Source organism: Anser anser, assembly GCF_964211835.1.
Source record: "Anser anser genome assembly, chromosome: 3".
NCBI lineage: Eukaryota > Metazoa > Chordata > Aves > Anseriformes > Anatidae > Anser > Anser anser.
In genome coordinates, this window is record NC_139722.1 from 17,763,457 (window position 1) to 17,774,543 (window position 11,087).

At 37.4% G+C, this 11,087-nt stretch overlaps 1 long non-coding RNA gene across 1 annotated transcript; it reads left to right on the forward strand.

The window, feature by feature from the left end:
* The first annotated feature begins 3,284 nt into the window (after positions 1–3,284).
* LOC310898061 lies at positions 3,285–10,551 on the forward strand. Its single transcript, XR_014582933.1, has 3 exons — positions 3,285–3,390; positions 5,217–6,990; positions 10,422–10,551. It is a non-coding gene; the product is annotated as an uncharacterized lncRNA (long non-coding RNA).
* Positions 10,552–11,087: the final 536 nt, after the last annotated feature.

Here is an 11,087-nt window from a genome sequence, read left to right on the forward strand (position 1 = left end):
GGCTGTCATCTCTCAAGCAATGCAGCAAGCTTGTGATGCACTTTGGAAAATCTAGAGGGAATAGAAGTATGTGGTTAGCCAACTAACCACTGGATGACACTGTTGTTCCACACAGCTACAGCTGAAAGGCTTCATCTGGCAGTGAAAATGTGCCTTGTAAAAGAAAAGTGCAGATGTGGGGTTTTAAGTGTTTAGTGTATTTTGTGTCTTAGTGCAAGGGGCAAATTCATTGCATTTGCCTTTGTGTATGTCCTCACAATTAAATGCTGGCTTTCATTCCTTGGCGTTTAGGTTAAACAGCCTGATTCAATCTGGGTTTAGCCACTACTGCCTGGGTTCTCCAGATTCATAGCAATGAAGAAAATAGTAACTTCATATGTCACACAGGGCGGCTTTACTTACAACATCACTTAGAAGATTAAAAATAAATTGAAGCATATGTCACTTCAAAGGGGGCAAAAAAAGGACATCTGCATTATTTGATGCATTAATGAGAAAGTTCTGCCGAGTCTTGATTTGAACTGTATGGGAAATGATGCGATTGGTAAGCTTGCAAGTTAAATGTATTTCAAATGAAATTGTTTCTGAAATTTGTATTTAAGCTAGGTTAAGGGATGCTTGCATTTTATACTTCGCCTTCTGACATCTTGTTCGTAAATTGAGCTTTACCCTTTTAACTTGAGGAGTTTACAATAAAAAAAAAAATCAAAGCAATTTAGCTACAGATATCTAAGGCTGCATTTCAGTAGAATAAGCAAGAACAGCTCTCCTGCCTGAGGCAAATCTTATCATCCATGACCATCTGTGCAGCTACAAACTAACTACCTCCGGCACTGCATGATTCTGTAGACATTGGGCTATAGACTAGCAAACTAACATCCATCCATCCTGATTTCCACCCCCAGCTCCAAATACTCCTTGCGATATCCTCGTCTCATTTTAAACAGAAAACAAGCATCTCTGTTTTCCTTGTATATCAAATATCCCCCAAAATATAGAGGACCTGATCCTTTTTATCTTTCCCATCCCTACTGCAGGGATAAGGATAAGTAAAGGTCAGTAAAGCATGGCTGGATGCTAGAGATGCATAGACAGAAACAGTCATGAAATATTCACGAGGAATGATATGAGTTTCTCCACGCCATCTTGGTGCTTCTGGATTGTATGGCTCGACTGAGGAAGGTTTCGTTCGTTCTGAAGGAAATACGACTTCCAGGAGGCTAATGTTCTGTGTTTAATGCATTAGCTTTTCCCCTTGAGGCTCGGTTACAAATGCAGCTCAGGCCAAATTGATGAAATATCAGTTAATATGCAAGTCTGACAGCTTGGAGAGGACACAGCTGCAGTGAGCTAGGACAGTCTTGGGGTGATAGAGGAAAATCTAAATATATGAAGGCCAGTATTTGCATATGTGGATGTTTTAGAGGGATACACCAAGAGCTTATTGATGCAGCTAAGTAAATCAGCCTGTTTTTCCAGAGATAATTTCTCTGGTGTTCATCCTACAGGGGAATTTGGCATGGTACAAAAAGCCCAGGCCTAAACCATAGCCCATTTATTTTTTTATTGCTATGACATTTGTGCTGCGTAAAGACTTCAGATACGTCAACTTTTTCAGCATATGTATATCATGACTTTGTGAAAAATTGGAGTGTGGAGACATGCCAAACCTTAAATAAAATGCCTTCCATTTGGTTTACCCTGAAGCCATAGGGATTGTTCCAGCAGAATGGAGGAAGGTCCAGTTTCAAATCATTTCCCACATAGCTACATTCACAACAATATTTTAAACTCATTTCAAAAAGCCAAGAAAAATTTGCCTTTTAATATGGAATAGCCAATGCAGGTGAATAAATAACATACGTGATCAGATTTAAAAATATTTCCTATTGTTGTTCTTAAAAATGTATTTGTGTAAAGGTTTTGCACCTATAATCAGCTGATATGGTGAACTAGGCAGCTCTGTGAGATCCTAGGCTGAGTCCTCGCACCAGTCCATAAAATGGTGGCAGGAGCACAGGCCAGTCCTATGTGTTACTTTTTCCCCTTTCTGCTGCAATTTGTTAGCGTGGTTTTTGGCCACAGTCTCCATGTGGTACCTTCGGTGCTGCAACATGACCTGGAACTAGGACTCAGGACCCCTGGGAGAGGCAGGAACTGTGGGGATATCCCACCCATGAGATGAGCCTCACATTGAAAGGAGCCCTGCTAAAAGTCTCTTTGCCAGGGACTGATACATCTATGTAGTCCATAGGAGCTAATGTACGGATGCACATTCCTTTCTGATAATCCTGCATGCTCACATATGTCTCTATCAAGCTATGTGTTGGCCCAGAAAACAGCTGAGAGGTATATAACATATCTTGAGGTTACACCCCACAGATGGAAGCAGTTAGCTCTTTGTAGCCTGAATATGCACCACAGGGACTAAGAGAAGCCAGGAAGAGAAAATCCCTCAAATTGGAAACTGCCTTCACCCCTGTAGAAAAACAGGAAAATCAGAAATGTCCTCTTTCCTGAACATATTTTGTAGATATTATATAATGGTGTATGAATTAATTAATGAATTATCAACAAGAATTTGAGTGCATTCAAGTTCCAGAGCAGATTTTCTGTTAGCTTTTTTTTTTTCTTTTTTAATCGGATATGATGGCATTAATACAATGAAAAGAAAAAAAAAAGACAGGTGAGGCTTAAACAATGTTTTAAATATATCTCTTCATTGAGGTAAATAGAGGAAGACAAGAAAAAAATCCATAGATAAACATGTAAAACAAACTTCATGCTTACAAATACCTGAACATTTCAGTCATTGATTTATGTCCCAAATGACTTACATGACTTACACAGCTTACTATTTTCAAATATATACCTCTTGCTAAACAGCTTTTCCTCCTGATTTTCCCAAAGTTTGCAGATACTTTGAAATGTCTGGATAAGTTTTCAGCACTAAGGAACCCCAGCTCTGTATAAACCGTCCCGAACAGCTATCCGAAATTGCAAGCAAAATGGCAGTGCTGAGATGAAAGAAAAGCAAGTATTTATGGAACAAGTCATTTGATGAGAAGAAAATTAAAACATGAGCCCAAACAATAGGATTTATAAAGTCAGACTAATTGTGTTTAACTTTTCCAAAGCCCTATTTAGAGAAGCTAGCAATTATTTGTTATTTGATGAAAAAAAAAACTTCTCTGACTGTCTCTGTCTTTCAAAAATAAATGTTTTTAAGGCAAGGTTTCCATAAAATGTCTTCAAACAAAGGGATTTCTAAGGTCAGAGTTGCTAGAAAACATAGGCCAGACCTTCAGTCAATGTAAACTGGTATCATTTGAAGCCAGCTGGAAGGAGTGCAATTTATACCAGCTGAGGAGCTCACCCTCCATGTCTGAGGTAAAGCACAAACAGCACTGTTACTCTTTCCAATACCGTGACATGGTTTTCTTTCTCATCTGAATGGTTTGATTGCACATTTCCCTTTTAAAAGTTTAAGCTTCTGAGTGAAAGTTGCCTAATTAGAGTATGAATAGCAAGGGAAATAGTTGCTTGAGATTGGTAATGGAATTTATGCTTTCACCATAACTAGCAAATGTACAAGAACTTATTGTCATTGTAGTCCTGTAAAGTATATTTCATTTTCTCACTGTGCATATGGAAACACTGCAAACCTGAGTCCATGGCCAGAGAACAAATCACTGTCAGTCACTCCTTTCCGCAGGAGACAATCCATGTTTGCCTTGGTTGGTGGTTTCAGGAAGATGAAAGCAGAAGCCTACGCTTAAGAAATTTGAGTTTGCTTTTTAATCCCCTTTTGCAAAGGCATAAATCATTGTTGTATATTACATATTCTCTTCCACTGGTGTTGAAATAGAAGCAGCTAGTTTCTGCCATTACAGTACAAAAACAAATTTGAGCAGTGGGTACGTGTTTCCCAATGAACCTTAAAGTACTTTTTCACCTGTGTCAAAAAAGAGGCCCAGGGTGTTCGAAAGTATGCCAATATTTTGAATTCTCTCCCAGCTTCGTTATTGCAAGTCCTTGTTTTATTCTGTACTCAGAAATGAGTGGAATGAGAGTTGCCTTGTGTTTTTGCTAGATGGTGCCAGAGTACACTTGTGTTTCCCCCAGTTGACAGAAGTGGCTGGAGCAGAAATCTTTCTTTTTATTAGAAAATCCTGCACTAAATTGTAAGCTGTATAGTGCTGCTGATCTGCACTGGTGACTGTACACAGCGAAAGGCAAAATCCTAATTACACATAGAGGAAAGGCTGGTTTCTGTTAGCAAGCTGAACAAGGAAGTAGAAATACCTCTCTGTGTTTGAAATCTTCCAAAAAAAAAAAAAAAGGTATACAAAATTATTTTGATCCGTTGGCTAATGTTATGAAATCAGCAATCTAACTATGCAAATATTTGTAAAAGAGATTCAAGGAACATCTATGTATCTACAATTTGATAAACATTTAACACACTACTAATGTTGAGTCATTTCCATCAGGGACTCATAACTTGACAGGGTTGTTTTGCACCCCTCCTCCCTGCCCCCTCTTTTTTTTTTTTTTTCCCTTCTATCTTCTTTGCCATGGCTCTGCAAGCAATTAACATGGGTGAAGAATTGCCAGAATAGAGTTTTTCCTTGATGTGCATATGTCACTGCCGTAATGTTACTGGAAATGTAATAATTTAAATGGTGAAACTAATTACCTAGAAAGTGACAGCACTGAATGTGCTCTTTCATGGACGGTTCATTGTTGACAGTGGCCCATTAGATATGATATTATGTTGGTTATAGTAGCTCTACAAGGGAAACAGCATCGTTATTACTGCTCTGTGTTATGAAAAATCTTTCCTTGCGGCTGTGCCTGCTGAATCTATGTTTGAAAGGTAAGCACAGTGGACAAAATATGGATCTCAGTTAGAGGGTGGTAAGTTCAGTGTTCTATTGACACATATTTGTATTGGTGGAATGGAATGAATGGAATAAGGCTTTTTTTTTTTTCTTTCTTTTTTTTTTTTTTAAGTTCATATTAAAATAATTGGAGGAGAAAGAAAAATAAAGGAATAAATAAATAAATAAAAGCCTGTTCTGAAAATACTATTCTTCTGGACCTGCACTTTTTTTTTTTTTTTTTAAGTGCTTGGCACAATTCAGGAAGATAGTGCAGAAAAAGCTTTCATGTGTTGCTTTTTTTTTTTTTTTTTTTTTTGGTACTCTGTGAAGGTGTTCCCAAGATTTTCAAAGCAACTGGAGAAAGTGCCTTCTTTCTCATGGCCTTATCAGCCTCAGAGGGAAAGGATACAGGTGGAACCATTAAGTTCTCCTTAATGTCATGACAAAATCCACAAACAAGAAGATCAGGAAGATGGCCCCTATGTTCTCAGATACTCTGTGTATGATTTACATGAGGAGATGGATGAAGAGTGGACACAGCTCACCTTGCAACTGGAGCCTGTATTAAAACAGTTAATGAACTGCACAAAGAGAAGCAAACCAAGCAGGCGCTGTGTACAGGCTAATACATTCTTTCTGCATTATAAATATTTGTGTTTATGAAGATTAATGGACTGAAACATTTTAGAGTGAAGTCCGTTGTTTATCCATGAGCTGCAAACACCAGAGATAGCTACAGTGTGAGTTTCCTCACACTGTCCTGTTAATGACCTCAACTCTGACCTCTCGAGGGAAAAGGGGAAATTTAGTCCAGATCATTTATGGCCATTTCCCGTGCAGAGCCGTGCAAGACACTTATTGCTGACTTTGTAATGTGAGCTACTGGCAACTGCATGATCACAAAATTCTTAGTGCTCGAGGCCTTAGACCTACTAGGCATTGTAAAGTTAAAAGTTCAGAAGTTTTCACACTAAAAGGTTTGCACCAGTGTAAAAACACTCTCTAATCCTTAATGATTTAAGAAAGATGCTACGTAGCTTAACTGGAGCTAAATGAACATTTGACTGTACCTGCATGCATAACCATGCTGCAGTGATTTCCTTCCTTTTCTTAAACATTTTGTCAATAATTTCCTACTCAGGTGTAGTCCAAAGTAAGATATATAGTTTAGGGAGAGAAAGAACACAAGTAGAAAGTTAGGTCTAGTCTACCACAGGGAGATATCAAAGGGGTTTGGTTGTAATTTGTGACTACCAGTTTGGTTGTAGTTTGTGATCTCCAGTTTGTACAGAGGGGAAGACTGAATTCAAGCAAAACCAATCAATACTCTTCACTGCTATTTGAATATGCGTGGAATCCCAGCCTGCCTCATTCAGAAATGAAACAAATGAAACACATCTACTTAATCCCCTTTATGCCACATATTTGAATCATGATAAACGCAGTCAGGTACCCTGACTCAGTTGACAAGCAATAGCTCATTAAGTGGTGGTAATTTAATTGATTTTCCTCACTAATGCATATCTTAAGATAGACTGCCGTTACAGGAAGGGTTCAGGAGGTGGTTGATCCCCATTAAAACCATGTGATAATGCTCCCAGTTTCATAGTTTTACAGCCCGACCCCAGCCCATGCCGTGGCTGATTCCAGCCCTGCCCAGTAAGTCGTAGTGAACCAGAGTATTCATGCAAGCAAAGAGGCAAGATGAGGTGCAGGAGTATTTCAGGAGTATTTTATTTGTAGGAATTCCAAGAGGGTGCTGGGACTAAGGAATATTGAGAAAAAGGAGAAAAAAAAAAAAAGGAAGGAAGGAAGGAAGTCAAGAAAATGTAATGATAGAAAGAGCTCTTACTCTTACTATCTTCCTCATCACTGTAATATCCAAGTTTGCACAGCCATCAATAATATAGATATATAGATTTGTACTTCCTGTACACTTTTGGGACAGGCAATCATTTTTTCATGTTTTTAACATGTTTTCATGTTGTATTTTATTTTATTTTATTTTATTTTATTTTTAATTCATGTTTCTAGTGCCTGCTCTGATTGATCCAGGAATTCATCCTACCTGTATGCTAACTGCCTAAAGTGTTTTAATGGCAAGGTAAGTCCATGTTTTATCCTGTCTGGATAAAATCTATATCAGGACCAGGGATTCTGTAGCTGTAGTGTGTATACTATGCACTCTATTGCTCTGCTGTGACTTTAATTTTGTGATTTATGTAGTGAAAAGCACTAATGAAAGAAGACTGTGTATTTGTATGAGTCAATTTAAATAATATCCAAATTTGCAGTTTGTTTAGTAACTTTCAAGACAATTGGATATTTCAACACAGAGGAGTTTTCAGGAAGTTCATATGTAACTAAGTATATGTAACTCTCCAAATAAATGGAAGTAGAGAAAAAGTGCACACAGATACTTGTCTGATAATGGTGACTGATACTGTCTTGGTGGACAGAGTTGCAAAGATAAGTCCATTGTAGCCTTCCTGTTTACTTTCATTAACCAATTAACCGTTTTTCATTTGTTTGTTTGTTTTTGGTGGTGGTGGTATTGTTTTTTGTTTTGTTTTGGTTTTGTTTGGTTTTTGTTTCTGAGCTGTTTTTTCCCCATTATGACTGCAAAGACTGGTCCTGGAGCATCGCGATTTACCTGATCTTATTTGACGTGATAGGGGAAAACCATATTACCTGCAGTATTTGGCATCTGCAGTTACCCCTTTTGAAATGTCAAGACAAGAAATAAATTTTATAAAGAAGCAGTTCCTCTTGTTTCCTCCTTCTCACTTTAGAAGATGAGGAATGGTTACAGAGATTGTTGCATCAATAAAAGAGGGCTTTTGTGTCAAGACCAATAAATGAATGCAATGCAGTTTTTAATCTCACAATGAGTTATAGGGCACAATCAAATATAACAATAAAGATAGAATATTTTATTATTAAAATAATAACATAAGACAGCAAAACAAATATTTTCTCATCAATCTTCTAGCCATAAGCTTACTGAGTGAAGTGCTGAATGCATTGGAAGGACTGCAATGAAAGCTGATCATGTCATAACATATCAAGGCAAAAAGACTGAAAGTATCTAATGCTTTTTAATTTCAACACTTAGGGAGTATTTTAAACTAATTATTTCTGTCTTGGTATATGAATGAAACAAATGGTAAAATAACAATAATAAAAAAAGAGGATTCTTTCCTCCTCTTGCCACAAAACATCCTTCCTGACCCTGAAAAATAAGTATTTATAGAGCTAGAAAAAGGAAGAGGAGGAAGAAAGGAAATGAGGGAAGAAAAAGGAATAAGAAATGGAAAACATCAGTGAAAATTTCTCTAGGCTGGTCTGATAGAGCATTTTAATACTTAGTTCTAGCTCCTTGTTTTCCTGAATAAAAGGGTGAATTTATTAGATACATGCCTGGGTCTCTGAAAAATGTGTTTTTATGTTAAGTTAGAACAGGTTTTCAGTTCTTTAATATTTACATATGTAGTAAATAATCTACCTCCCATTTCAGTGCCATAAAATTGTTCTGCACTGTGGATTTTACAATACCAGATTTCCTAACCTATTCAATAAAGCATGGCCTTTTATATAAAAAGAAGAAGAATCCCATGGTATTTAAAATATCTTTCTTCTGACCTTTCTTAAGGGTACATCCGATTTGCAGCACTGTATAATGTGTTAGCAGCCAGCGAGACTGCATCTTGAAAATCGTTCAGAATTGATAATGTGTCCCTATGCACATGATCCTCATACACAATTTCCCTTTTCAAAGGAACCTGCTAGGAATCTGAGTTTGTTATTTTAAAACTCACAATAGTGGTGCTGTTTGGGCTCTTCATTTTATTCTGGTCCTTTTAAGGGTTTCAGTGCTCAAAGTATTTATACAATAACAAATTAAGAAGGTAATACTGCTCTGGGCTATGCAGAACAATGCAAGGGCCAATGCTGTCCAAGCATAAAAGATTTCCTAATCTGTGTATCTGAGCCTACTGCCTCCATGACTGTATCTGATAGGCAACACACTCTGTCTCTCCTTTAGCTTTCTTTTTTAAAGAATTTCAATACTCTCTTAAGCTTTCATATGAAAAATGCAGAAGCAGGGCATATATCAAGATGAAAGGTTATGGTTGGAAAAAAGCACCTTTCCATTTTTATTGCTAGCATTTCTTTTTTCCTTTGTAAACTTTCTCTGTCACAGGCAGTTACATGAATATACTAGCAGTCCAGTTCTTTTCAACACTGTTCATTTGAACTGATCCATGATAGATTTATATGGTCACAGATTCTTCATGCTGAATTTATTCTTTATATTTCTATAAATTAATGCCATTACTATTAGAGATGGCTCCTGACAATAGGCTTCCCTGTTCAGGATCAGCATTTAATATTTTGTGTGTTCTGGTGAATTCCCTATAAAATATCTCTACTTTATACAATGTAAGTGCTCAAACCAATACAGAGTTTTCTTATTCTTGAAAAAAAAAATCACTAGAAGGAACAATTCATGGTAGAAAAATGACTAGCTCGACAGCACATAAGATTGTTTTATGAAAACATTTTAGCACTGATAACCACATCTTAGATGCAATCCACAGCTGATGGCAAGCCATCCTTGTATCTGTTCCCACTGCATGTAATTAGCTTCTAACACATATCCACATCATACGTTTTAAATCTTCCTTTCATCTTTATACTGGAGTACTGATGTCTCCAACAACAGATTCTTAAGCAAGCATTTTATGACAGATGCTCTACATAGTCATTTTATATCTGTGGCATCAATAAAGCAATAAAACTTAATTGGTTACTTCAGCATGAAGAAGCTCATTTCTGACACCTTGAAGCTGCAGATTGACAGGCGGGTTCACTGAAGGGGAGAAGAGGGAGGAGAGGGTGGGTCAAAGCCAATACTGCTTTATGAATTACTTCTTATGGTGCTGGCCTGGTAATCAGCCTAATGCTAATCCTCTACTTAGTTCATCTGCAGTGGCGTACCTGTGTGTACCCAGTCAGACCAACAGAGTTGAGCACAGCTGGGGCAGAGGTTTAGAGGCCATTTCTCTTTAGCCAGTCCCAGAATTCCAGTAAAACAACTGAGCACTTAAGCAAACTGAAAGCTTTAGTATGGATGTATAGTTAGTGGGACTTCTATCTGGAAACAAAGAATTCCGTAGGTGATGGTAAGCAACAGATGAGTTTAATGATCCTAAAGCCCCCAAACCTCTTGGTTCTGGTTTATGATGAAGCAGAGAGCTTCCACCACTCTCTGAAAAGGGCCTGCCTTCCTTTACATGTTGCTTGAGTTGTGTGGGAAGAGCCAGCCTGGCTGCTCAAACAAATATGAGAAAGATGCTTGTATGCAAAAATAGCTTTCAAAGGGAAGCTCTGAAATCCAGAGTACAGAATACAACATTTCTTTGTTTATACTTCTGTAACACTAGAAAAAAAAGATCTTTCCTCATTCTTTAAAGGCTAGTACAGGTGTCTTCTATATGAAAATGAAGTGAGGTTCTTGTCTTAATTTTGCAGATATCCGTAATACAGTCTCTGATTGAAACCAAACCAAAGGAAACCAAGCACAAGAAATGTAATTTATGAACCATTGAAGGAAATGAGAGTCTGTCCATGAGTGTATCAACTTTTGTTCATATGTTAATAAATAACTAGGGTTTTATTATTTCCTGTTGAATAGTCCCATATATTCATTTCTTGATAAAGAAGATGGAAAACAAAATTTAGACAGAACAAAGCTGATTTAGAGATCGTGATTAGAAAGTACAGTATGCACTGACTTATGACTAGAGTATTAGGTTTTTTCTTGCCTTCATTAACACATTCATTTACGTCATGTATGATGCAGCAGTGTTGCTTGGGTTATGATAGGGCTTCTGCAAATGTTGTGGTTGAAGTTAGGATTTTCACACTAAGCAAGCACACACCCCATTGCTGCTGAACACAGACTTTTTTTTTTTTTTTTCTTTTTTGGTAAATTGTGCAACAAGGAAAATTGCTCAAATAGTTCCGAACTTCTATAACACTCAATCCTACTCTGACCTCAAGTGTAATCTGTTTTCAAGACCCTGTCACCACTTTTGTTTATTGAAGGGTGCACTCAATGCACCTGAGAAAAGCCAGAGTGATTGAGGTCTGGGCAAGGAGACATCTCTCCTCTCTAACCTGGCAGCTAAGCACAAG